This window comes from Somniosus microcephalus, chromosome 23 (genome assembly GCF_052327205.1).
Source record: "Somniosus microcephalus isolate GS21.2 chromosome 23, FLI_Smic_1.0, whole genome shotgun sequence".
Classification (NCBI taxonomy): Eukaryota; Metazoa; Chordata; class Chondrichthyes; order Squaliformes; family Somniosidae; genus Somniosus; species Somniosus microcephalus.
The window spans coordinates 17,917,129-17,945,118 of NC_141009.1; the positions used below are offsets into that span (position 1 = coordinate 17,917,129).

General features: G+C 45.3%; 1 protein-coding gene across 7 annotated transcripts in view; it reads left to right on the top strand.

Annotated features, from left to right (window-relative positions):
• Positions 1–27,990, top strand: part of LOC147101696 (netrin-G2-like) — a 113,314-nt gene that overhangs the window by 22,092 nt on the left and 63,232 nt on the right. The gene's annotated exons all lie outside the window — the stretch shown is intronic.

Sequence of the window (27,990 nt, forward strand, 5' to 3'; positions counted from 1 at the left end):
GTCTTTCTTAAAACAAGCTGGGGTGAAGTGGTAGTGGGTTAAAGACTGGCCTTTCACCATTAGGACCTGGGTTAAAATCCAGCCTAGATGGATAGGATGAGAGTCTCCGCTGTCTGCTGGGTGGGTGTTGCAGTTTGGGCTTTCTCCAACACAGCTCCACTTGTGCAAATCAGCTTACACCCAGCCGAATGAATTAAGTTGTAGTACAGGTCTAACAACTTAGACCAATCATAGTAAATTGTTTACCAGAGAACGCATTGGATGGCCACTACTTCTGTCAATTTGGAAGATGGAAAGTATCACAAAACTAAAAATCTTAGTACTGTACAGGCTATTGCTGTCCAGATTTGTTTACAAAATGATTTACAGAACCAGAGACATAGGCACGATACTAGAGTCAGTAACATACCCTACTACAATCAGTAATATACCCTACATACAAGGCACTTTACAGCCTTCCGGACTCTCTCTCGAGTTCAACAATTTCAGATCATAACCTCGGCCCCTATTACATTTTTATATATTTTTTATCCACACCTTTGGTTTGTGCCTTTTCCCATTTTTTCCTCTCCCACACGGCAGCTGTCTCTCACTCTGCCGGCGCATTTCACACTTCATCTAGAGCCATCCTTTGTCTCTTTACTTGTCCTATTACCATCTCGTCTCGCCTTGAATATCTCGTCACTTCCCTTTTGTTCTTTCATCCCCTCCCCCATTTCCCAACCCCCAAACTGGCCTTTAATCTGTTTCATTTTCTGCCTTTTTTCTCAGTTCTGATGAAGGGTCATCGACCTGAAACGTTAACTCTATTTCTCTCTCCACGGATGTTGCCTGGCCTGCTGAGTTTTTCCAGCGTTTTCTGTTGTTATTTCGGATTTCCAGCATCCGCAGTATTTTGCTATCATACCCTACATACAACCGTGTTCACTGGTTAAATGTGTCCATTGTTCACCCAGCCCCTCTGGCAAACTCTTAGAAAGACAGTCTCTGGTTACACCTACATAAGAGCTGCTCACAAAGCTCTACATTTTTTTAATTCATTCATGGGATGTGGGCGTCGCTGGCAAGGCCAGCATTTATTCCTCATCCCTAATTGCTCTCAAGAAGGTGGTGGTGAGCCTCCGTCTTGAACCACTGCAGTCCGTGAGGTGAAGGTGCTGTTAGGGAGGGAGTTTCAGGATTTTGACCCAGCGACGAAGGAATGGCCATATATTTCCAAGTCAGGATGGGGTGTGACTTAGAGGTAGTGGTGTTCCCATACACCTGCCCGCCCTTGTCCTTCTAGATGGTAGAAGTTGTGGGTTTGGGAGGTAGCTTCTGTACATACAACAACTATAGTACAATGGATAGAAGCTAATGAGCATTGGAATAGTTTTGGTTACTGGGATATTTTCCCCTTTCAAATTCAAGCAATTTTTTTGAAGATGGCGTTGTCCATCAAGCTTGATTACATTGAACAAAGAAACAATGGTGCCCCACCCCACGACAATAACCAATCATGAACCACAATTTATAAGAGCTTCACAAACACTATTGACACACAATTCACAGCACATATATCCACGGATTAACATGACTAGAGTTGGATGAATTCAACTGCCAGAGGGCTCAGATGAATATTCACCACAAAATATTCTTGATCGATCCAACAGTGAAGAAGACTATCCGCATTGCAACCAGTTACGTGGATTAATCTTCCACAGATCAAACTTTACCACAGAACTAAGGTGGTTTCATAAAAACAGCCCATGGACACAGCTGGCTGGTGCTATTTTAAATACTGAGTTACCCACACTATTTAAAACCAAACACAAAAAACTCTCATTGTCACATAAGGATCCTGTGCAAATTTGGTCTGGGTAAGCAATCCAGTTTCTTGTTCGTCCGGGCCCACAGGACCAGACTGGCACTAATTAACACTAAATTGGTAATCATTCTCAGAGTAGCCACAGGATGGCTGATGTGGGGCATGAAAAAAATGTCACAGTTGGGTGGGGGGGGGGGGGGGGTTGCTATTCTGGAGTTGTTCAAGCACCTTGGGACATATTTATACATATATACAAGTTGTGGCTGTGGCTGTTGTTGGGGAAGAGTAGAGGATGTTTCTATTGTGCTATATCTGAGCTACGGGTGCCCAATGCTGACGCTGGTGACCCAAAATGGACCATTTAGTTTCCCAGTACTAATGTTCCTCACCTTGATAAGCACATACTTCGCAAAAAAATTGGTATCTTTTTGTTTACAAGTCATTGTAATGGATAATGCAATTCATGTCAAAATGCATCACATCACTTATACTTGACATTACCATGATGAAGACGACACATGGCTGTTCTCCATTCCTGTGATTAAAGTCTGTGCTTCTTTTAAAATCAGTAACACAAGACTGCAGTGACTTTGTAATAGACCTCTATCACTGACCCTTATGTTAATACAAGTCTGAATCTAGTAGGTGCCACATTTATAAAACATTGATCTGATATCTACAATAATTACACCCGTCATCTTGTCATTGCCTCCGTCCTTGGGTAATATTTGCACCTCCAGTATTTGCTGCAAGCGCTGTGTGCGCCAGCGAACAAAATATTTTCAGACGTGGGACTGGTGCAGATGGAGAGATTGTGTTGGCTGTGATGGGAATCGCCATCTGTACCTGCATAGGGAGTGAGCAGGCCAGTTAAGAGAAGGGGAGCCTTTCCCTTTTTTTTGCACTTATCGCCCTTTGCACATGGCGTGGCCACATAATTGAGATACAAGCAGGAGGCTGTGGAGCTTGCAGGGGTCGCTGCCTTCAGGAAAGGAGAGAAAATTGTGGGCGGGGGGGGTGGGGTGGTGGTGCAGCGATGTGTTTAAAAGGAATGCTGACATAGCACCTTGGAGCAGAGTGAAGTTTTGTTTTGCCTCCAAGGGTGAGGAGGGATGACATTTTAGTGGCTCAAATCTAAAGAGCAACTCACTTCACAGAATCACAGAAACCCCACAGTGCAGATAGAGGCCATTTCGGCCCATCGAGCCTGCACCGACACATATCCCACCCGATCCCTGTAACCCCTACACCAACACATATCCCACCCTATCCCCGTAACCCCACGTATTTAATCCCCCTAACACTAAGGGTCAATTTATCATAGCCAATCAACCTAACCTGCACATCTTTGGACTGTGGGAGGAAACCGGAGCACCCGGAGGAAACCCACGCAAACACGGGGAGAATGTGCAAACTCCACACAGACAGTCACCCGAGGCCGGATTCGAACCCGGGTCCCTGGCGCTGTGAGGCAACAGTGCTAACCACTATCCCAACTCAATTCAGCAAAAAGTGACCATTAGAAAGACATACTCCATCTAATTCATTATATTCAGACTCGGCACTCTGTAAAATCATCTGCTACTTAAGTAACATTTCTATAATCATGATTTAACTCTTGAGAAAAGGATGGATTTTCTGTGTACGCCTGTCAATTTAAAAGGACCACCTGAAAGGTGTCAAGAGGGGAGGGTCTCCACTTTGGGCACAGTCAGCCATCCGGGCGCAAATTGCACCCAAAATTGCACTAGTTTTTGAGAAGTGTTTTTTTCTCTCTCCCAAGTCTCCGTTCAAGCTCATTTGCATATCACCAAACTCAAACTCTGCTGTGAAAAAAAAGTCATTAAAAAAAAAGAATTTTGCTTTAGAAGATATTCCTTGATATATTTAAGAATGGTAACTTGGTGCAGTTTGATTAACACAGCTGAAAATGGGTCTATCACAAAAAATAAGCATTTTTAATCAGTGTCAATCCACCACTTGTGAGTAACCCGATTTTTAAATGACTTTAAAAAATATATACAGAACCATTTGCAAGTAGTCAGTTTCTTAGTAAATTAAAATGTTCAAAAGTTTTTAAAACATGCCTATTAGTGTCCTTGCGTCCAAAAGAACCAGCTTAATTTTTAAAGCCTCCTCGAAGGCCCGCAAATAAACGCAATTAGCGGAAACTCGTCATGGTGATTAATTCGTCGGGGGGGCGTGGCTGGCTTCCACTGCAATGTGTTTTAAACTAGCGCGAAAGATCGCGGGAATGTAATTTGCGCTAAAAATCCCGCAAACTTGTGTGCTGGTTTTGCCGATGTCAGGCGAATTGCGCTGAAAAAACCAGTGTCACCAGAAACTCCATGTTTGAGTAATATATATATATATGGATATATTTAAGGTGTGTGTGAATAGAGTAAGATCATACTTGACGTATGCGGGGTTTTATGGCGGGTGAAGGGGGAATGGTTGAGAAACCCTGCACACTATTTGTGTATCCAATGCAGGGGTGTCCAAACCTGTTCCTTTCATGTGCGGCTCCTTTGCTCACCATCTTGTATTAATGCTGTACACTTCTGGGGACTGACTGAGGCTTTAATACCCTTGTCACGTCCTTTTGGGCTTGTTTGTTTGTTTGTTTTCCTCTCCCAGTTAAAAGCTCTAGATCTGCTACCTGTAAACTCAATCAGGCTGAAGGTTACTGACTCACCCCCACCTCGGACTCTCTGTTCGCTGGGAATTCCTTTGGTTTAAGCTACTAACATTGGGAGCTTGCTAAGGATGGTCTTGTTTTTTTTTCTTGGCTTTTCACATTCTTCTTATATTGAATACTGTGGTATTTGTAGCCAGCTGTTCTGACAGGTGTGTGGATTCTCTAAGCTGGCCCTTGCAAAGATATTTGTTTGGATCTTGCCGCTGTCTGCTGCAGCCCCACAGACAATGTAGTGTTGCAAATATACTTGGTGGGTGCTGTCCTTAGTACAGAAAAATGTCACTTTCTGATTGGTGGAAAATGACAATGGAAAGACTGTTTTCTCATTGGTTGGTTTCCACCAGTGAGAGCATCGTCTTTCTACCACTCTTTTCCCACCAATCAGAAAGCAATGTTTTTCAATCTACTGGCCTTGCATTTAAACTGGCCTGGCAGAAATATTCCCAATCCTGGAATATGGCCATCCAGCCTGGCGCACTGCAAGGGTCAGCCACAGACTAATAAGGGCTGCAGATCACCTCCCACACTTTATCCGATCAACCCAACAACACCTGTGGACGCCACACAATGGAAGAAAGAGATACTTGCACAAGGCAAGGACTAATCCATCACCCACCCTGGTGCATTTATAACACTGCCCCATCTGTGGACCTGCACTAGCTGACCGACATTTAATATTTAGCATTCTTTGGGATGTGGGCATTGCAGGTAAGGCTGCCATATTTTGATCGTCCCTAGTTGCTCTCGAGAAGGGGGTGCTGGACTGCCTTCCTGAACCGCTGCTGCCCATGCGGTGAAAGTACTCCCAGAATGCAGTGAGGTAGGGCGTTCCAGCCAGCCACAACGAAGGAACCTTAGCAACATTCACTCACAGACAGCATTATGGTGCAGGGGTCATCTGAGTCAACGGCACTGAAATCCCCACACACAACAAACTCCAGATTACCTGATAGAAAAGGGATGTGAAAAGAGTAACAAACCCTGGGCCGTCCTTAGCAAACTCCCAATGTTACTACTAAGCAATGGAATTAGTGGAACAGAGGAACCAGAAGTCACAGACAGGATAAGTGTGAATGAAATTCAAGAATAATTTGTTGGTTGTGAGGCACTTTGGAATATGCTACGGTCCTATATAAATGCAAGATCTTTCTATAAAGATATTTTGTGTATTGATGCCAATACACTATAGAAACAATTGCTAATACACTTTAATGATTTATGGTACTCAATTCCTCACCTCCAGATTCATTCTGACCTTTTGACCCGTAACCACTTGTACTTCACCCTCCTGTTATACAGGTCACTTTAGGAACAATCCCGTGTTTGGGAGGACAGAATCTATAACTGTTCTGCTGGGCATTTTCCCAAGTTCAAAAATTCCAAACGCCCAGTAATCTTTTGGGGATCAGGTGTATATATATGCAGAACAATCCCTCGGGAGATTAAATAGGAGGGTATAGCCCATGATTCTAACTGTTTTTTGGAAGGGACAAGATTGACGGCCCATATGGCCTTTCCTCATTTCATACTTTGTTATTAGGAAGTTCCTAGGTTAAGACTGTGTCCATGTCAAAAAAAATTACCAGCGAGAGAAACAAAAAAAAATTGGTTAGGACCTTCCAGGGTTAATACTATATCATTATAATATATATAATTACATTATATATTAATACATTATCACTATATCATCACTATACAGAATCAAAGTGCTTCCATCAGAAACAAACAATAGCTGAAAAAACAATCCTTCCCAAGCAAGGACAGTGTCACACGGAGCTGTGATGCCTTTATAGTTGAACAGGCTCGCCGTCCAGCTTCACGCACAAAGAATGGTCACTTGGACAAGGTACTGGAATGCTGCCGCCCATGAAACCGTATAACTCACTGCCTTCAGATGGGCAAAGGAAGAAAGTTGGCGTGAAAAATAAATCAGATCATTTTTTTTTTGGCAGATTACATATATTTGAATATTGCAGCCACGCTTGCTCATCATTGCACAGATTTCCAGAAGCAATATTAATTGGATCCAATAAAAGTGAATGTAATTGGCAAACGAGCTAAGCTAGACCTGTTGTACCGGGCTGGAGATTGCCAGCAGTGCAAATTGTGGTCCGCTCCATGCCACAGACTTGTCTTCATGAGGAACTCAATGGAAACCATCCTGGGATGAGAGGGCTGTCCTATGATGAGAAATTGTGTAGAATGGACCTATACACTCTGGAATTTAGAAGAATGAGAGGTGATCTCATTGAAACATACAAGATTCTGAAGGGGATTGACAGGGTAGATGCTGAGAGGTTGTTTCCCCCTGGCTGGAGTGTCTAGAACTAGGGGGCATAGTCTCAGGAGAAGGGGTCAGCCATTTAAGACTGAGATGAGGAGGTATTTATTCACTCAGAGCGTTGTGAATCTTTGGAATTCTCTGCCCAGAGGGCTGTGAAAGCTGAGTCTTTGAGTATATTCAAGGCTGAGATAGATTGATAGATTTTTGGACTCTAGGGGAATCGAGGGATATGGAGATCGGGTGGGAAAGTGGAGTAGAGGTCGATGATCAGCCATGATCTTATTGAATGGCAGAGCAGGCTCGAGGGGCCATAAGGTCTACTCCTGCTCTTATTTCTTATGTTCTTATGTTCTTATTAAAATCCATGTAGGACCCATACAGTGAACATAGAGACTTTCATGCCATCAATCTTGGTTCGATTCAGCCTGAGGACCCATAGTTGAAAGGACAGTATTCTAAATTCCACGCACCGCCCAGTCCTTCCTTATTAACTGACTGTTTCGTACAGAGCTTTAAAACTTTTAAAACATTTCTTATTTTGTGTATTAATTCAGCTCAAGTTCATCATAACTAGTTATTGTCCCAACTATAAACACACCAATACGTTCCACTTCATTTGGGGCATCTAATTGACACAAGTTACATTATGTTAATCAAAATCAGCATCTTCCTCCCATTTAGCAGTGAAATATATGAATGTAGTCATTAGTATGATTGCCCAAACAATTATTATTCTTAAACTAGGACCTTTTTAAGAATCCTCTTCAACCTTTCTGCACCCTATGAATTTCAATTGATCTGAATTACGGTTTAACTTCAGTTTATTTAGATTTTCAGTAGGCATCTGACAAGGTTCTGCATAAAAGATGACTTCTAAGGGATTCCAGGGCAGAGTATGGGATTAGAGAGGAAGTTGGTTAAAGAGTAGGAAACAGAGAAAACATCAGAGAGAAATGTTATGAGTAAACAAACATACAAAATTCTTACAGGGCTTGACAGGGTAGATGCAGGGAGGATGTTTCCCCTGGCTGGGGAGTCTAGAACCAGGGGTCACAGTCTCAGAATAAGGGGTCAGCCACTTAGGACTGAGATGAGGAGAAATGTCTTCACTCAGAGGGTGATGAATCTTTGCAATTCTCTACCCCAGAGGGCTGTGGAGGCTCAGTCATTGAGTATATTCAAGACAGAGATCGATAGATTTTTGAATATTAAGGGAATCAAGGGATATGGGGATAGTGCAGGAAAGTGGAGATGAGGTAGAAGATCAGCCATGATTTTATTGAATGGTGGAGCAGGCTCGAGGGGCCGAATGGCCTACTCCTGCTCTTATTTATATTCTTATTAACTGGAGGGCAGGAGTGAAATCCCACAGGGGCCAATGCTTGGATACCTGTTGTTTCTTATATACATAAATGACCTGAATACAAATCCAAGGTAGTTAAGTCTGTAGATGACACTAGAATAGGCAGTGCAATAAAAACTGTGGATGCAGCTAAGGACTGGCAGAAGGATTTGGATCCTTTGTACAAGTGGGCAGACAGATGGAGAAAAAAACAATACTAGCAAATGTAAAGTATTGAACATTGGGCAAGATAACATGTGACACAATGAATGGAGTGGAATTAGCAAAGGGAGACCCAGAATGGGAGGAATAGTAGGCTCTCTAGATAAATGTCTAGACAATGCGGCAAGATAATTAAAATGCTGAGATATATAGCCAGTATAAGTCTACTGAGAGTATGTACAACGCATTGGGTCAGACCTCATTTGGAGCAACAAGAATTATTCCAAATGCAAGTGGCGGGGGGGGGGGATGGTGGAGGAGGAGGGGAGTGGAGCTATGGGGAAAGTTTTTTTTTAAGAAACCCTCAGTCTCTATATCCTAGAGAGTAAACGGTTAAGGTGGGACCTTGTAGACGGTTATAGGGCATTTAAATAAGGCTGGCATAAGTATAAACCAGTGAAAATAAATGATCAAATATCAAGAAGAACTTCGACACCCAAAAGGGATAAATGTTTGGAATAGTCTACCAGGTAGGGTAATAGAGATGTCGATGTTAGGGTTGCATAGTAGGCATTGAATGCATGGCTGGGAGAACTGGGGGACTAGAAGGAGGATATTTGTGGGCCGAATGGCCTTTCCCTATGTTCATTTACGAATACTGTGCCTGCCAACTAATTTGCTCTTTCCAGGGCTTATCGTAATTAACATATTACACTTGTAATTCCAGATTTGTTGCTGCAGCCTCATGTGTCAAAGCCAATTAAGATAATCATTTTTTTTCTGCCAATGTGTGATAACAAGCAGGTATGACTACGTAGCCATCGATTTGACAGGATTATTTAAAGTGTGTGGTCTGCATGCTTGATGAAAGCAGCTCCCATTCTTAGTGGCGATAATTGCAAATTCTAAAATCCTGGTAAAAGGTTAGAGCCAGGATATTTGCCCCTCCAGCATTACGTTTGCACACTCTTCTGAATGTCTTGATAGCTTCTGTTCTTCAGCAGGGCTGTTGTTATTTCCCTGTAACACACCATAAAACAAAACTGAGCATCAACGCTGCACCAATCACTGTGATCGAGTCCTGAGATTCCACCGCATGAATCATTGAGATTTACGGCACAGGAGGAGGTCACCATTCGGCCCATCGTGTCTGTGCCGGCCGAAAACGAGCTATCCAGCCTAATCCCACTTTCCAGCTCTTGGTCCGTAGCCCTGTAGGTTACGGCACTTCAGGTGCACATCCAAGTACTTTTTAAATGTGATGAGGGTTTCTGCCTCTACCACCCTTTCAGGCAGTGAGTTCAGATCCCCCACCACCCTCTGGGTGAAAAAAGTTCTCCTCAACTCCCCTCTAATCCTTCTATCAATTGCTTTAAATTTATGCCCCCTGGTTATTGACCTCTCTGCTAAGGGAAATAGGTCCTTCCTATCCACGTCAATTAAATCTCCCCTCAGCCTCCTCTGTTCCAAAGAAAACAACCCCAGCCTATCCAATCTTTCCTCATAGCTAAAATTCTCCAGTCCTGGCAACACCCTCGTAAATCTCCCCTGTACCCTCTCTAGTGTAATCACATCTTTCCTGTAGTGTGGTGACCAGAACTGTACACAGTACACTAGCTGTGGCCTAACTAGTGTTTTATACAGTTCAAGCATAACCTTCCTGCTCTTATATACTATGCCTCGGCTAAGTATCCCGTATGCCTTCTTAACCAACTTATCAACTTGCCCTGCTACCTTCAGGGATCCGTGGACATGCCATAGTCATAGAGTCATAGGCCTAGAAATTTGGTTGGTAGCGCCAGCGATTAGCGCCTAAAGAGCCCGAGAATTGGGGCGTTACCCAATTTTCGGGCGGGCGAAGTGAATATAGTGCCACCTCCCAGATTGAGTATCCTTTTAGCGCCGGTGCTAACTCTTTGCGCGCGCCCGCGGGCGCAGGCAGATCATGACGTCATTTCAGTGTGCAACACCTTTTTGGCGCCCCGGACCGGATATTCAGTGGCGCCCGCAACCTTTCCGCCTGGCGCTATTAGTGACAGTTGGATGGAGCGTTCCCAGGCCCTTCTCGGACTCGGGGGGCGCTATTTAAAGGGGACAGCACTAGTATAAAAGCTGCAGCCATTTGGGCTGGCCATTCTGATCATTGCTGGAGAGAGTTGCTGACCTTCTGTTGGACAGTAATTTTCTCATTGAGCCTTCGGAGGCACTGGCACTGGCAGCTTGAGGGCCCGGCTCCCGAGCTGGTGATGCAGCATCTGAAAGCAGGGAGGTGGAAGAGTGGCTTTAGCAAAAGGACAGCTTGGCAGCAAGGGATGCCAGATTGCGGCAAGGCTATGACATGGGTCCACAGTGAGAAAGCATGCTGGCGGGGGGAACAAGTGGAAGGAGACAGTTGTAAAAGGTGAGAACCTTACCATCGGTGTCGACAATGGGGTCGGCAGCTGCAGTGGTTACAGAACCACTCAGACGTCCTCCAAGAATCTGGTGGACTCTCTCCTCGAGATCCGTGAGAGTGACCACTTGTGGAGGTCCTCCACCGGTGCGAAGCTGGTCTTTGCCAATCCTCGCCAGCTTGGACTGCAGGGGAAAGGAGGGGAATTTATGTTACCTGATGCCCTGAGTGATCATCTCATGCCCCCCATGGTGGAAGAGCCCTTACATGATGCCCTGAGTGATCATCTCATGCCCCCCATGGTGCAAGAGCCCTTACATGACGCCTTGAGTCAAATGTGCATGTGTGTGCCCAGAAAGGGCCATGGGTGCTTGCTGGCAGATGGCCAATGGGGCACAGCCCACCCTGTAGCCATAAAGTCAGGTGCAAATGAAGGGATGCAGAAGTTTGCAGAAACAACACCCACCCTCACGACCTGAGTGAGGTCGTTGAATTTCTTTCTGCATTGGACAGGGCTCCTGGTCACCATGCTGCTGGAGTTGACCCTCTGGCATACGTCCCTCCAAGCTCGTCGGTAGTCCTTATGATTCGGCCTCCTGCCATTGTCTGGGTAGAGAACATCTCACCGGCGCTCCACTGCGGCCACCAATTGCTCCAGAGCCTCATTGGTGAAGCGCTCTGCTCTCTGTCTCACCTTCTCCATCTGGCCCAAGTTTTTAGCGCCAGAGACGGGCCTGCGCCGATTCTGAGGCCTGCAAGGCGCAGAGTGTGGATGCTGAAGCTGACTGACCCACCCCTTTAAGAGCTGGCCGGCGCCTGGAAGTCTCGTGGTCATCGGTAATTGAGAGCACCTGCGCTGCGCCCGTCCGCTCCGATATTGGGTTGCGCCGGAAGTTTAGCGCCTTAGGAGTCCCGTGTAACGCCTGAATTCGCGCCTCAATCACCTTTAGGGGCGATGCAACCCAATATCGCGCCAGGTGGCGATAAGTTGCGTCTGGCTATAAACTTTGCGCTGCGCCAATTCTAACGCCCCAAGTGGGGCTATACCCAATTTCTAGGCCATAGAATTATACAGCACAGAAAGAGGCCCTTCGGCCCATCGCATCCGTGCCGGCCATCAAGCCCTGTCTAATCTAATCCCATTTTCCAGCATTTGGTCCGCAGCCTTGTATGCTATGGCATTTCAAGTGCTCATCCAAATGCTTCTTGAATGTTGTGAGGGTTCCTGCCTCTACCACCCTTTCAGACAGTGAGTTCCAGATTCCAACCACCTTCTGGGTGAAAAAGTTCTTCCTCAAATCCCCTCTAAACCTCCTGCCCCTTACCTTGAATCTATGCCCCCTTGTTATTGACCCCTCTACTAAGGGGAAAAGTTCCCTTCTATCTACCCTATCTATGCCCCTCATAATTTTGTACACCTCAATCAGGTCCCCCCTCAGCTTTCTCTGCTCCAAGGAAAACAACCCCAGCCTGTCCAGTCTTTCTTCATAGCTGAAGCGCTCCAGCCCAGGTAACATCCTGGTAAATCTCCTCTGCACCCTCTCCAAAGCAATCACATCCTTCCTATAGTGTGGCGACCAGAACTGCACACAGTACTCCAGCTGTGGCCTTACCAGCGTTTTGTACAGCTCCATCATAACCTCCCTGCTCTTATATTCTATGCCTCGGCTAATGAAGGCAAGTATCCCATATGCCTTTTTAACCACCTTATCCACCTGTTCTGCTGCCTTCAGGGATCTATGTACATGCACACCAAGGTCCCTCTGATCCTCTGTCTTTCCTAGGGTCTTACCATTCATTGTGTATTCCCTTGCCTTGTTAGCCCGTCCAAAATGCACCTCACACTTTTCAGGGTTAAATTCCATTTGCCACTGCTCCACCCATCTGACCAACCCATCTATATTGTCCTGTAGCCTGAGGCTTCCCTCCTCGCTATTTACCACCCCACCAATTTTCGTGTCATCTGCGAACTTACTGATCATACCTTTTACATTCACATCCAAATCATTAATGTAGACCACAAACAGCAAGGGACCCAGCACTAATCCCTGCAGTACCCCACTGGACACAGGCTTCCAGTCACAAAAACAACCTTCGACCATCACCCTCTGCCTTCTGCCACTAAGCCAGTTCTGGATCCAATGTGCCAAGGCACCCTGGATCCCATGGGCTCTTACCTTCCTGACCAGTCTCCTATGCGGGACTTTATCAAAAGCCTTACTGAAATCCATGTAAGCCACATCCACTGCACTACCCTCATCCACACACCTAGTCACCCCCTCGAAAAATTCAATCAAATTGGTCAGACATGATCTTCCCTTGACAAAGCCATGCTGGCTATCCCTAATTAATCCTTGCCTCTCCAAGTGGAGACTAACTCTGTCCCTCAGAATTTTTTCCAATAATTTCCCTACCACTGATGTTAGGCTCACTGGCCTGTAATTCCCTGGTTTATCCCTACTACCCTTCTTGAATAATGGTACTACGTTAGCTGTTCTCCAGTCCTCTGGCACATCCCCTGTGGCCAGAGAGGTTCTGAAAATTTGTGTCAGAGCTCCTGCAATCTCCTCCTTTGCCTCACATAGTAGCCTGGGATAAATCTCGTCCGGTCCTGGGGATTTATCCACTTTTAAGCCTGCTAAAACCGCTAGTACTTCCTCCCCCTCGATGCTAATATGTTCAAGTATATCACAGTCCCCCTGCCCGATTTCTATGTCCACATCGTCCTTCTCCATAGTGAACACAGATGCAAAAAATTCATTTAAAACCCCACCTACATCTTCTGGCTCTATACACAGCTTGCCACTTTGGTCCCTAATGGGCCCTACTCTTTCCCTAGTTATCCTCTTACCCTTAATATACTTATAAAACACCTTAGGATTTTCCTTTATTTTGCTCACCAGTGTTATTTCATGGCCCCTCCTCGCTCTCCTAATTTCTTTTTTAAGTATCCCCCTGCACTTTTTATACTCCTTTAGGGTTTCCTCTGTCTTTAGTCCTTTGTATCTGCCAAAAGCCCCCCTTTTTTTCCTAATCCATTCTCGTATATCCCTTGACATCCAAGGTTCCCTGGGCTTGTTGGTCCCACCCTTGACCTTTACGGGAACATGTTGCCATTGTACTCTCTCAATTTCCTTTCTGAAAGACTCCCATTGCTCTGATGTGGATTTTCCATCAAGTAGCTGATCCCAGTCCACATTGGCCAGATCCTGCCTTATCATATTAAAATCGGCCTTCCCCCAATTTAGAACCTTTATTTCCGGTCCATCCTTGTCCTTTTCCATGATTACTTTAAATCTCACCAAGTTATGGTCACTGTCACCAAAGTGCTCACCTACTAACACTTCTACCACTTGCCCGGCCACATTCCCTAGAATTAGGTCCAGGACCGCCCCCTCTCTTGTAGGACTTTCTACATGCTGGCTCAAAAAGCTCTCCTGGATGCACTTTAAGAATTCTGCACCCTCTAAGCCTTTCACACTCTGACTATCCCAGTTAATATTGGGATAGTTGAAATCCCCCACTATTATTACCCTATTATTTGCACACTTCTCTGAGATTTGCCTACATATCTGTTCCTCTATCTCCCCCTGACTGTTTGGGGGCCTATAGTACACTCCCAGCAGAGTGCTAGCCCCCTTTTTGTTTTTAATTTCAACCCATATGGCCTCATTAGAGGAACCTGTTAATATATCATCTCTCTTTACAGCAGTAATTGACTCCTTAATTAATATTGCGACACCCCCTCCTCTTTTACCCCCCCCCCCATCTCGCCTGAAGATTTTATACCCCGGAATATTGAGCTGCCAGTCTTGCCCCTCCCTCAACCATGTCTCCGTGATAGCAACAATATCATACTCCCATGTGTTCATCAACAACTTCAGTTCATCCACCCCATTTGTAAGACTCCTTGCATTAAAATAAATGCCATTCAGCCTTGCCCTACTCCCTTATGCCATTACATATTTGCTCTGCCTTCCAGTCTGACTTGTTTTTTCCTCTATATTTGGCTGTACATCACCCCCTATTATAGCTCCACTCTGTATCCCATCCCCCTGCCAAGTTAGTTTAAACCCCCCCGAACAGTGCTAGCAAACCTCCCCGCAAGGATATTTGTCCCGTTCTGGTTCAGGTGCAACCCGTCCGACTTGTACAAGTCCCACCTTCCCCAGAAGCAGGCCCAGTGATCCAGGAAACTAAAGCCCTCCCTCTTGCACCAACTCTTTAGCCACGCATTCATCTGCTCTATCCTCCTATTCCTATACTCACTAGCACGTGGCACCGGGAGCAATCCAGAGATTACAACCTTTGAGGTCCTGCTCTTTAATCTGCTACCTAGCTCCCTAAATTCTTGCTGCAGGACCTCATCCCTCTTCCTACCCATGTCATTGGTCCCAATTTGAACCACGACCTCTGACTGATCACCCTCCCCCTTCAGAATGCCCTGCAGCCGTTCAGTGACATCCTTGACCCTGGCACCAGGGAGGCAACAAACCATCCTGGAGTCACGTCTATGGCCACAGAAACGCCTATCTGTTCCCCTTACGATAGAATCCCCTACCACTATTGCTCTCCCACTCTTTTTCCTCCCTTCCTGAGCAGCAGAAGCACCCCTGGTGCCAGGAAGTTGGCTGCTGCTGCCTTCCTCTGGTAAGTCATCCCCCTCAACAGTATCCAAATCGGTATACCTGTTTGAGAGGGGGATGGCCACAGGGGTCCCCTGCACTACCTGCCTGCCTCTACTACTCTGCCTGATGGTCACCCATTTCCCTTCTGCCTGTGCAGCCCTTACCTGCGGTGCGACCAACTCAGTAAACGTGTTTTCCACAACCCTCTCAGCATCGTGAATGCTCCAAAACCCATCCATCCACAGCTCCAGCACCGCAATGCGGTCTGCTAGTAGCTGCGGCTGGATACATTTCTGGCACACATGGTCGTCAGGGACACAGGCAGCGTCCCTGAATTCCCACATAGAGCAAGAGGAGCATAGCACGGGGCTGGGCTGTCCTGACATGACTTACCCTTTAATTAATTTAAATTAATTCAATACCACCAATTAAAGATAAACTCTAGGGCGCTTGTATGGTTTACCAACAGTCCCCGCTACACCAGAAAGACCTTAGCAACTATAAAGCACAGAGTTAAAGTTTAAAAAATAGAGAAATACTCACCAACCAATCACTTACCTGCTCCCTGGTGATGTCACACTCTGATTACTTTTTACCTCTCTCCCCGCTGCTGAGTTGGTAAGCCTTACCTCACTGCCGGTTTTATACTCGGCCTTGGTGCTCCCTGGTCCGATCTGGTCGGGCCTTACCTCACTGCCGGTTTTATACTCGGCCTCGGTGCTCCCTGGTCCGATCTGGTCGGGCCTTACCTCACTGCCGGTTTTATACTCGGCCTTGGTGCTCCCTGGTCCGATCTGGTCGGGCCTTACCTCACTGCCGGTTTTATACTCGGCCTCGGTGCTCCCTGGTCCGATCTGGTCGGGCCTTACCTCACTGCCGGTTTTATACTCGGCCTCGGTGCTCCCTGGTCCGATCTGGTCGGGCCTTACCTCACTGCCGGTTTTATACTCGGCCTCGGTGCTCCCTGGTCCGATCTGGTCGGGCCTTACCTCACTGCCGGTTTTATACTCGGCCTCGGTGCTCCCTGGTCCGATCTGGTCGGGCCTTACCTCACTGCCGGTTTTATACTCAGCCTCGGTGCTCCCTGGTCCGATCTGGTCGGGCCTTACCTCACTGCCGGTTTTATACTCGGCCTCGGTGCTCCCTGGTCTGATCTGGTCGGGTCTTACCTCACTGCCGGTTTTATACTCGGCCTCGGTGCTCCCTGGTCTGATCTGGTCGGGCCTTACCTCACTGCCGGTTTTATACTCGGCCTCGGTGCTCCCTGGTCTGATCTGGTCGGGCCTTACCTCACTGCCGGTTTTATACTCGGCCTCGGTGCTCCCTGGTCCGATCTGCCCTCCAAGGTCTCTCTGTTCCGCTACACGTCTCAGTATCCTACCATTCATTGTGTATTCCTTTGCTTTGTTAGCCCCCCCCCAAAAGCATTAACTCACACTTCTCTGGATTGAATTTCCTTAGTCACTTTGCTGCCCACCTGACCAGTCCATTGAATATATTACTGCAGTCTACAGCTTTCTTCCTCACTAGCAACCAATTTTTGTATCATCTGCAAATTTCTTAATCATGCCCCCTACATTGAAGCCCACTGTTTACTCTGGCACTTGTTGCTGGCAAACTGAATGCAACTGTGAGTGACTCGGGGACACCTGCTGGAAAGTGGACAATAGGTGAGGTCAGACTTCGATGCGATGCCCTCCGTGGTAAAATAGCCAAGGAGCACTCGCTGTCCATGCTCACCAATGACAAAATGGCCAGGTGCACGAGCCACCTGTGGAACCCTACCTCAGAACCTTTAGAAAGAGGATGGGAGAGGAAGGTTTGAGAAAAATTGAGATGCAGGGAGGGGATGGGGGGCGTTCTTTCCTTGGGTTAAATCTAACAGGAGTAGATGTCTTGACATACCCTTGGACATGAACTAAATCTTGAATCTTTTATAGACTGCATTATATATGCAGAACAAACTCTGCAAGAATGACTCCCTACAGGGTTACGGCTATGCTGAGGCTGTAGTTTCTGAGCTGGCTTGGTTCCGGACTGCGGACAGCAGTTTTTCTCTTCAATAAACGTCCTGTTACTATTGATCTAATGTGTAAGAGGAGACAGATGGAACTTATTAGAAGAGGAGGCCCAGCACAAAGATGAAAGAGCATGGCCTTTCCGCTGAATGCGTCTAAATCCAGAGCTATATTTTCACCTGATTTTAGTAACGAGACAAATTTAAGCTCAGATAAAGTAGATGCAGTTGGTTTATCCTTGTCCTTTGTAATATGAGGCCCAATCGATAGCCCATCCAGGAGATAGCTGGACTCTCACTCTGGTGTAACATGTACTTTCTGGTCATAGATACAGTATGCCTGTGCCCCCAATCTTCTTCTGGGAGGAAGACAAAAGATAACTTGAGATCAGGATGCAGCTACTATCTGGTGACAGAAAGCTGATAATTGAGTGGAATCATATTGCAAACATAATGATTGAATGAGCTGCTGATTCTAAAGTTGCAGTGTGGTCTAGGATAAAAAATATTTTATTTGGGGAAAAAAAACCCTTGCAAATTTATTCCCACCTCCCCTCCCCCTCCCTTATAAAATGTTCCTGCAGTACGAAGGGGTTGGGGGAGCTGGTTGTCAATCTGCCTGGAGACTAACTAGGACCACGATCAATTCTGCTTTGTAACTGGCTGACAGAAGGTGCAAGTGTGCATGTAAAAGAAAGACCTGCATTTATATAGCGCCTTTCCCGACCACCGGGCGTCCCATGGCCGATGAATTACTTTTGAAGTGGAGTCACTGTTGTAATGTAGGAAATGCAGCAGCCAATTTGCGCACAGTAAGCTCTCACAAACAGCAATGTGATGATGACCAGATAATCTGTTTTAGTGATGTTGATTGAGAGATAAATATTGGCCAGGACACCAGGGATAACTCCCTTGCTCTTCTTCGAAATAGTGCCCGTGGGATCATTTTACATCCACCTGAGAAAGCAGACGGAGCCTCGGTTTAATGTCTCATCCGAAAGACGCCACCTCCGACAGTGCAGCACTCAATTCAATTCAATTCAATTCAAATCGCTTTATTGGCATGACAAGGTACATCTTATGTTGCCAAAGCATTGAAAAACATTTATGGTTGAACACATAAACACAGATCTATCCATACAGTGTATAAACAGATATATCCCTGAGTGTATAAATATACATTCATGCTGTATATAAATATACATCTCCCTCCACGCTGCACTGGGGTGTCAGCCTGGATTTTTGTGCTCAAGTCCGTGGATGTGGGACTTGAACCCACAACCTTCTGACTCAGAGATGAGGGCGCCACCCACTGAGCCATGGCTGACACACGGCAGCAAGAACTGACGGTCAGTTTTCCTCTGATCTAGCACACAACTTCTGAAGCTTAGACACAAGGGTACCACTGACCGGTTCCCACACCCGCAGATGGGATCCTAGCTGATCAAGACTTGAGGCACTACACAGACATGAAACATAGAAACATAGAAGATAGGAGCAGGAGTAGGCCATTCGGCCCCTCGAGCCTGCTCCGCCATTCAATGTGATCATGGCTGATCATCCAAATTCAGTACCCTGTCCCTGCTTTCTCCCCATACCCCTTGATCCCTTTAGCCTTAAGAAATATATCCAACTTCTTCTTGAATATATTTAATGAATTGGCCTCTACTGCCTTCTGTGGTAGAGAATTCCACAGGTTCACCACTCTCTGGGTGAAGAAATTCCTCCTCATTTCTGTCCTAAATGGCTTACCCCTTATTCTTAGACTGTGACCCCTGGTTCTGGACTCCTGAAGTATCCATGAAAGTATCACCTGCTTGCACACTTAGTCATATGGGCACTACTCAAGGATAGGACAGTACTGACCTCTCCTGTCTTGGCACAGGAACAATACTGATCTACTCGTGAATTCTGCCCATAACCAGCACTCCTTTTATTCAGCTGAGCAGAGAATGACAGAGATTGGTATTAATAAAGGATAAGTCAACAGTGTTACTGTTCAGTCCACATTTACAATTTCAGGTGTCTTACTGAAAGTTTGCCTCTCCATTTTGAATGTGGCCGGGTCTACAGTTTCAAGGGCGTAGATAATAGAACAGGTGAAAGACCCAAGAAGGAAACAAAACAAAAAGAACATTTTCACAAAAATTATTTCCCCCCCCCACCCCCCCCCCCCCCCGATTTCTGCCCACTTCTCCTGAAGATGCCAACCCTAGCCAGGTATGGCTCCACAGATGCTGGCTGTCCTCAAGTACGCACCCAAGTGGTCACCCTTCACGTGCAAGCTGAGAGAGAGTGAAAGCAGACAGAACAATTCTACCATGGGGTGCATCACAACCAAACCCTCACCCAACATCAGCACACACAGAAAGGTTCACTGGGCAGCGATCAGGAGGAGCAACCAAGGCTGATTTCCACCTCCCACCCTTCCAACCCAAGGGTACTGAGGCTAGTTGTAATACCCTAACCGCTATCCTAGGGATTGCAGCTGGGACCTTCCAGCTCCGTACGACTCAGTATCACACATTCAGTGCATGCACCCACTGAATCATTGTGGGAGCAAGGACTTAATGGAAGTTCACTCTGCCAGATAATGAAGGTTGCACTTCGAATGTTTGTATCTGTTTAAAACAAAAGAAAGAAAAAATGTATTTGATAACACCTGGTGACACTGACATTAGCCAGGCAGCATCTAAGTACAGCGCCTGGTACAGCAGAACAAAGAGTTTTACCTGTGATGATTAGCATCGGACAGCCTGATATCTGACCAGAACACAGTGTTCTCCACAATTAATTGTTATCGACTTGTGGCGCTTAACATTTACAGAGTGTGTCTGGGAAAGCACTGAATATTTCTCCATTTGCAGTATTCTCAAAAACATCTAAAAAGACTAACCTTGTTCTGATTTCAAGAACCTCTCTCAGTGCTCTCCCGAGGTGTCCCATTCACTTTAGTTAATCTTTTGTTCCTCCCCTCAGTCCCAGTGCTGTCGTCTTGATATTGTCTTTCCAGCTTTGTAACTCTGTGGCTGATTCTGTGCGCGGGGAGCACGTGAAGCAGATGCAATTTTATAAATATTTTAACAAAGCTATGAAGAATGTGACTGCTGATGAAGTACAAGTGAAATTTTAAAAAAGGAGAAAAAATTCAAGCTGTTTCACATTATCTTCTTCTCTTCTTCTTAGGCAGTCCCTCAGAGCCGAGGATGACTTGCTTCCACATTAAAAATGAGTTCTCGGGTGACTGATGAGTCCAATGCGGGACCTACAGTCTCTGTCACAGGTGGGGCAGACGGTGGTTGAAGGGGCGGGTGGGTGGGTGGGGTAATTGGGAGCAGTACGGCGTTCCGGTCTGTCGCTGTTGGGGTTGTCCATGAGGGTCCTGACGTTCCAGGTCCCGAACTTCATTTTAAAGGGTGGAAGATGCCTGTGCGTGAATTCTTTTAACGTGGGGTGGCTGTTGCACACCAGCTACCACACGGGCTCGACAGAGCAAGGTCTTGGTCCAATGGCAAGGGGACCCAAGGCAATTGGAGACCAGGCTCTGCTACATTGGCCTAGCACACACACTACCCACTGAACCACAGCAAGGAGTGCTGCCCACTGAACCACTGCTGACAGTCAATCATAGTAGAAGTATAGAATGAATGAATGAATGAATGACATCTGTGCGCCCTGCTCCAAATATTCCCACACCCTTTATGATGGATTGGGAGCTGCAGCTGACTAAATAGTGATTGTCTTGACCTTCAGTCAGCAGGGGTCAAACAATGGTATCTCAGTGCTCGCTGGCTTTGGATGCTTCACGCTGAAAATCGCATGGTCTTATCCCACTCCACTGCCCAGTCCTCGTACTTTTTAATGCTCCTCTTTTTCAAGCGACGAGCGAATTCTCTTTTTAAAAAGAACTTCTGGATCCTGTTCCAACAATTGTTTGGTAGAGAATTCCAAATTCTGACCAGCCGCTGTGTAAAGATTTTTTTTCTGATCTTTTTAATTCTTTATGTGCTCATGAACGGGGCCAAAAAAGGGTTAAAGTGTGAGAGCAGGTTGCACAGACTAGGCTTATATTCCCTTGAATATAGGAGTTCAAGGTGTGATCTAATGGAGGCGCTTAAGACGATTAAAGGAGTTGATAGGGTAGGGCGAGCAAAACTATTTCCTCTGGTGGGGAATTCCAGAACATGAGGGCATAGCCTTAAAATTCGAGCTAGGCCGTTCAAGGGTGATATCAGGAAGGACTCCTTCACACAAAGGACAGTGGAAATCTGGAACTCTCCCCCCACCCCCAAAAAAAAAAACTGTTGAGGCTGGGCAGTCAATTGAAAGTTTCAAAACTGAGATTGTGAGATTTTTGTAAGGCAAATGCATTAAGGGTTACAAAACCAAGGCGGGTAGATGGAGTTAGGATACAGATCAGCCATGATTTAATTGAATGGACTCAAGGAGCTGAATGGCTCCTTCGTAAAAAGGAAACTGATTTTAAAGTAAATCCCACATTGGCAAGCCATATTGAAGAATTTGGCCTGCTGTAATTTTATCCCAAAGTAGCCTTTGATAGTTTGGCGCAGACGCAAGAGCACGAATCGATCGCCCTAATCGATCTCTCCATCATTAAGGGCGTTTTATGCCATGAAAGTGCAACTGATGGCAAACGTGCAATTCTCCCGCTGTCACTGCCTTTGGGAATATAAAAAGAGCCAATTTATTTTGTGCTGCTGGCGACGGAGAATCACTTTTACACGGTCTTGTGAACTGCTGTTGGATTTGCCGAGTGAGTTTCAGGCTGACATCCGACTGGAGAACTGTACTGACTGGGAACATAAACAGGGAGAGCACCACCAGAAGATAGGTAGAAGCTCATTCTCGTGAAACCAGAGTAGTACTGTAATGTATAAGAGGCTTAATAATCAATGTCGTCTTACTCATCTGTTTTCAACATATTTCCATAAATGTATTTGGAGGGGAACAGGCAGATGTCAGGATGCATCCTGTACTGGGTCAGCAACAATGACGCTGGGCTGCGTCCAAAGTTGTTCTGCTTCACTTCGTCTTGCAGGCACTGCTGCAGCCGGCACATCATTGATCGGCCATAGCTCAACTTCCGTGCTTCCTATAAAAAGGTAAAAGTGTTAATCTTTTTCCAATTGCTTTCCATCTGTGTGAGAGGTCAAGAGTTTTAGCAAGTAAATGACAGAAATGGTACACTGGAATACATTTAAAGACTATAAAACATTGAGCAATGGTTTCATTTCAGTAGCACGTACACATCGTCGTGGCACTGTGTTTGGGACTTGAATGGATGCAGTTCAAGGCAACTGCAGCAAGGACAGATACTTCATGAATTAGATCCTGGTGGTTGTTGGGAACACAGAGACTTGTTAAAACTCTTCCAAGATACCAGTGGGTAAAGATTTCCCATGACCCTATTGCATTCTCTAATAATGATAGTTCAGGGTGTGATGGTTAATTCTGCACTCAGACACCAAGTATCAATACTTGGCGTGAGAGAGAACAAACAGGAACAGTGCGTGCTAGTTTTATTTGCTCTGTAGGGACAGGAATGTTCTGATGGTGGGAGGAGCTCAAAGAGAAGGGAATCACTTTGCATCTTAACAATAAGTCAGAGCAGGTCCCCGGTCTGACTCTTAACTGTAGCTAGTGCATGGCCCAGGGAGAAAATAGATCTAATACTCTCACAGGAAAGGGAAGAGAAGGAGCAAGAGGGCCACTGGACTGGAAAGGAGAGCAGGAACCAAAGTGGAGGTGGGGGGGGGGGGGGAAGGAAATGGAACAAAAATGTGAGAGAGATTTTTTGATCCAGTTACTAGAGGACACTAAACTATAGCACAAAACTGGCCAAAATTCCTGGCATACAAGAGAAACTCAACAACCATATTTCTAAAGGCATTCTTACCATGGAGATAATGGTTGGTGGCAATTGCTCAGGGTCTCCAACAAGAATGAGTTTAGGACAACGGTATATCAAAGGAATCAGTATTTCAGTTTCACATGCCTGCCCAGCCTGAAAAGAACAGGAGCAGTAGTTTAGGCTCAGTTATAATATACATACAAACTAAATTAAGTCAATGATATTCGCTAATAATAATAACCTGTATTAATATAGTGCTTTTAATGTAGAAAAAATGTCCCAAGGTGCTTCACAGGAGTATTAAAACAAACAATTTGACACCAAGCAACATAATGACAAATTAGGGCAGATGACCAAAAGCTTGGTCAAAGAGGTAGCTTTTAAGGAACGTCTTAAAGGAGGAAAGAGGTAGAGAGGCAGAGAGGATTGGGGGGGGGGGGGGAGATTCCAGAGCTTAGGGCCCAGGCAACAGAAGGCACGGCCACCAATGGTTGCGCAATTATAATCAGGGATGCTCAAGAGGGCAGAATTAGAGGAGCGCAGATATCTCGGAGGGTTGTGGGGCTGAAGGAGATGACAGAGATAGAGAGGGACGAGGCCGTGGAGAGATTTGAAAACAAGGATGAGAATTTTGAAATCGAGGCGTTGCTTAACCGGGAGCCAATGTAGGTCAGCGAGCACAGGGGTGATGGGTGAATGGGACTTGGTGCGAGTTAGGACACGGGCAGCCAAGTTTTGGATGACCTCAAGTTTACGTAGGGTAGAATGTGGGAGGCCAGCCAGGAGTGCGTTGGAATAGTCAAGTCTAGAGGTAACAAAGGTGTGGAGATGCCGGTGTTGGACTGGGGTGGACAAATGTAAGAAGTCACACAACACCAGGTTATAGTCCAACAGTTTTATTTGAAATCACAAGCTTTCGGAGCGCTGCTCCTTCGTCAGGTGAAGTGCAGAGATGTATAAAGACACAGCTTATATAGTCAGAGAATAATGCCAGATGATTACAGGTAATCTTTCTAACTGCCATTTATCACACCTCGGCAGAGAGATAATCACAGCAATCAAAGGTGTGAATGGTGTCCAAACAGGTTAGTCAGGAAAACATTACATCAAAGATTTCAAATAAAACTGTTGGACTATAACCTGGTGTTGTGTGACTTCTTACATATGTTTCTTAAATTTGTGCCCTCTCATTATCATTTCACTGACCACTGGAAACATTATCACTATTTACCGTATCACAATCCGTCAGAAGCTTGAACAAACTCCACGAGGTCACCTTCTCAGCTGCAGTGACAAAAACCATAACTTCTCAAATCTCTTTGTAACTGGTAACATCATACTGAAATTACGCTGCATCGTTTCCATTTCCTTTTATATCCTTCCTATTACAGGGAGCCAAAATTGTACACAATACTCTAAATGCCATTGAACTATGGTCTTGTGCAAGGTCAGTGTTACTTGCTTGCATTTTTTGTGCCTCCAGATACAAAACCACGGATTCCATTTGCCTTTTTATGGCCTTGTCCACATGCACGGTCACCTTGTAATCACCCGTATATCTGCACACCAAAGTCCCTCTGCTCTTCTATTCCATTTAAAATCTTGCCACTTAAGGTGAACCTCCTTTTCCCTATTCTTATTTCTAAAAATGTACTTCTTCACAATTTGCTACATTACACTGCGTCTGCCACATCTCTGCCCATCCTGCTAAGTCCTCCTGCAGTCTTTCACAATTCGCCACAGCCCCCTCACTTTGGTCTCATCAGCAAATTTTCATATTGTTCCCTCAATTCCTAAGTCCAGATTGTTTATGTATTAAGTAAGTAAGAGCAGCCCCAACACCAATTCCTGTGGAACACCATTCGCCAGATCTCTCCAGTCTGAGGAACTTCCTTTTACCCCCTAGTCTTTGCTTTCTGCCTTCCAACCATCTCTCTATCCATATTCCTTTGAGTTCCACGTGTCATTATTTTTGCTATGCGGGTGATTTCCGTCTTCCTGCCGTCCCATTTTTCAGTGGTGAATGGGATGGTAGCGGAATAGAAAATTGAAAGGTGGGGGGAAAAAAACCCTGACTGACTTATTGCCCAAGGCCCGCCCATTACGATTTTTGAGTAAGCCTCGATTTAGTCGGCCCTCGCTCCCCACTGGAAATGGGTAAGCGCCTAATGCATATCTTTAAATGAGGGCCTCGTGTCATGTTTGGAACCCTGACGGTATTTTCGTGTGAGTCAGCACTGCCACCGCTGCTTCTTAAACCTGCCCACGAATCACAGACGGTACCGGGTGGGAAATGGCCAGTTCAATCACTACTTACTGCGGCACAGGCAATGATGGGCCGAATGGTCTCCTTCTGTGCTGTATCATTCTATGATTAAAGCCAGAAGCTGGCCTGGCACTCAATCTTTCTTGATTCTTTCAGAAGTTTTTGAGCCTTAAGGTTTCCTTAACTCGAACTTCTTGCTCTCGAGTGCGTTATTTTAAATTTATCCCTCACTCCATTACAAGCTTACCTTCTTCATCTCTCAGTGACTCTACGCTACCTTGACTATCCTCTTTCTATTTTTATAATGTGCCTATAAAGAGCCTTTCATTGGCCTTTATGATTCTCTGTATTTTTTTCCCCTGACGTTTATCATTATCTGTCCTGTAAGCACTAAATGCCTCTTTTTTTTAAACTTTCAATTTTGATCTGATCTTTATATTCATCCACGAAACCTCAGCCATAGATACACTTACTCTTTTTACTTGCCGGAATATGCATGATTTGTACCTTTTTCATCCCGTTTAAATAAATTCCCAGATGTTCCCCTACATATAGGTTGCCCACTCATTCCACTCCATAACCTGAACCAGGTCAAGTAGCCCTTCTTCCCTTGAAGAAGCAACATATTGACTGAGAAAATAGTCCTAAACACATTGCAAAAAAATACCCTCCCCTTTCTCACTACAAACATTTTCCCTATCCCCGTCTACTTTTGGACAATTAAAGTCTCCTACTGATATAATTTTATTGTTAATACACACTTTTTTCTAACTTGTCTACAAATTGTTTCTCAGACTGGCAGAAAGTGAGAAGTGGTGTCCAGCAGTGATCTGTGCTGGGACCACTGTTGTTTACCATACACACAAATGATTTGGTCTCATGAATTGGAATTTGAAGATGATACCAATAATGTAGAAGACATTATTATTATTCCAAAATACAGGAAGACATAAACAGGCTTACAGAGTGGGGGTGAAGAAGAAGAAGAGGGGGCGGGGTTAATGGCAAATTAAATTCAATATACTTTTAAGGAAGGATATACTTGCATTGGAGGCAGTTCAGAGAAGGTTCACGAGGTTGATTCCGGAGATGAAGGGGTTGTCTTATGAAGAAAGGTTGAGCAGGTTGGGTCTATACTCATTGGAGTTTAGAAGAATGAGAGGGGATCTTATTGAAACATATAAGATTCTGAAGGGGCTTGACAGGGTAGATGCAGAGAGGCTGTTCCCCCTCGTGGGGGAATCTAGAACTAGGGGGCATAATTTCAGAATAAGGGGGCACCCTTTTAAATCGGAAATGAGGAGGAATTTCTTCTCTCAGAGGGTCGTGAATCTTTTAAATTCTCTTCCCCAGAGAGCTGTGGAGGCTGGGTCATTGAATATATTTAAGGTGGAGATAGACAGATATGGGAGTCAAGGGTTATGGGGAGCGGGCAGGGAAGTGGAGTTGAGGCCAAGATCAGATCAGCCATGATCTTATTGAATGGCAGAGCGGGCTCAAGGGGCCAAATGACCTACTCCTGCTCCTACGTCTATGTTCTTATGTTCAAAGGGAGAGGTGGTTCAATTTGGTAAGGGAGATAAGGAAGCCACTTTATTCCTTGGAAGGTAAGAAACTAAATGGGGTAGAGGAGCAAAGAGATCTTGGAATATAGATACATAATTCGCTAAAAGTAGCAACACAAATTGATAAGGCCATAAACTGTGCGAAGTACTTAGAGTGAGAGTAGGCGCGTGTAAAGTATGAACATTGGCAAAGACCAATTAGGCCAAATGGCCTGTTTCTATGCTGCAGATTCTATGTAAATTTCATCCTCAATTTCCACTGTACAGCAATCTATAATATACTCCCAGTAGTGTGACTGACCCATTGCTATTCCTTATCTCAATCCAATTGGATTCTGTTTGAATCACTTCTCCATTTAAATCTTTACGCTGTAGTACAGTACTATGATACTGTCCCTGCAATATTGTCTTTTAACACATTCACCCCCTCATCCCTTTCTTCCTTCTCAATTCTTCCTGAAATGTTTATACCCCAGGTTTATTTAATTGCCAATCCTGACCTTGCTGCAGTCATATTGCAGCTATTTCTATTCTGTCATGATTTTATAATCAATTACCCTAATAAACAATGTGTTTCAAACCCAAATGTCTTGATCTTGGACAAATGCTCCAGCACAAGAGCCATTGGCCACCTAATCCAGGTTTACTACCCTTCTCAGCATTTCACCTCAGTATTATGGTAAACAAAAATAAACCACTCTTTTCCCCTCATCAATTGGCATGGAGAGAAAGCTCTGGTGGTGCCAACATGCATAGCAGTGCCAGTATTGAGAAGGTGGGACTTTGTCGACTTTACATCTATCATTGTAGAAATTCTCATTGCACTTTGGTTGAAACACATTATAAAAACATCAACACTCATAAATTGTGTTATAAATCTCATCATTCATCAAGAAACTACTCGTGAAATAATGCTGGACAGCCAGCTGGTGGCGCCATCCAAGGAGTATAAATACT